The sequence below is a fragment of the Montipora capricornis genome, chromosome 9 (assembly GCF_036669925.1).
Source record: "Montipora capricornis isolate CH-2021 chromosome 9, ASM3666992v2, whole genome shotgun sequence".
NCBI classification, from domain to species: Eukaryota; Metazoa; Cnidaria; class Anthozoa; order Scleractinia; family Acroporidae; genus Montipora; species Montipora capricornis.
Window position 1 is genome coordinate 17,274,796 of NC_090891.1, and position 960 is coordinate 17,275,755.

The window sequence follows — 960 nt, forward strand, 5'->3', positions numbered from 1 at the left end:
GCACGCCCATCGGGGTATTAACCGGCATAAAGCAACAGGGTTTGATGGGTTGTCCCCTAGAATGCTTCAGCTGGTAGCAGATGAGATTGCAGATCCTTTAACGGTGATATTTAATCAAGTAATTCAGGAGAGCGAATGGCCTATGGAATGGAAAAGAGGGGAATGGGTACCAGTGTACAGGAAAGAGGACCCCCAAAATGTAGCCAATTACAGACCAGTAACTTTGCTACCCGCAGTGGACAAGATCTTTGACAATTGCTTTGCTATCAATTGAGGCATAAGTTCAAAACTATATTTGACAATTTAATGTCAGGATATCGAAAGCCGTACAGTTGTGAAACTTTGATACGACTGGTCGAGGACTGGAACTATGAGAGGGATGTAGGGGAGACTGTAGCCATCTTGTCAACTGACATGAGTAAAGCCTTTGATTCCGTGCACCCGATATTACTCATAGCCAAACTGAAAGCTTATGGCTTTTCTGAAAGCTCTTCAAATTTAATGAAATCCTATTTCGATGGGAGAAAGAACAGGTCACGCGTAGAAACGGCGATCGGCAGTTGGAAGGAAATAAGGAGAGGATGTCCCCAGGGTTCCTCACTAGGGCCCATGTTATGGAATATCTACCAGAATGATCTGTCTAATATTCAGCGTGTCAGCCATTTACAGTATTCGCAGATGATCATCAACTTGACTACGAACATGTAATGGTGTAATGGTGATCAACAATGATGGAAGACAAGCGTCGAGATGGTACAGTGAGAATTTCCTGCAGGGAAATCCAAGCAAATATCAAGCAATGATTATATCAAATCATTCTACTCAGCGTGATGTCGAAATTGACACTTTCATAGTACGGCCAATGGACGAACTTAAACTCTTGCGGGTATATCTGGAAAGCTGGTATGCGGGTGAGCATCCTAATGAGAATGCGCAAAATGATTCCAATGAAAGTGAAAT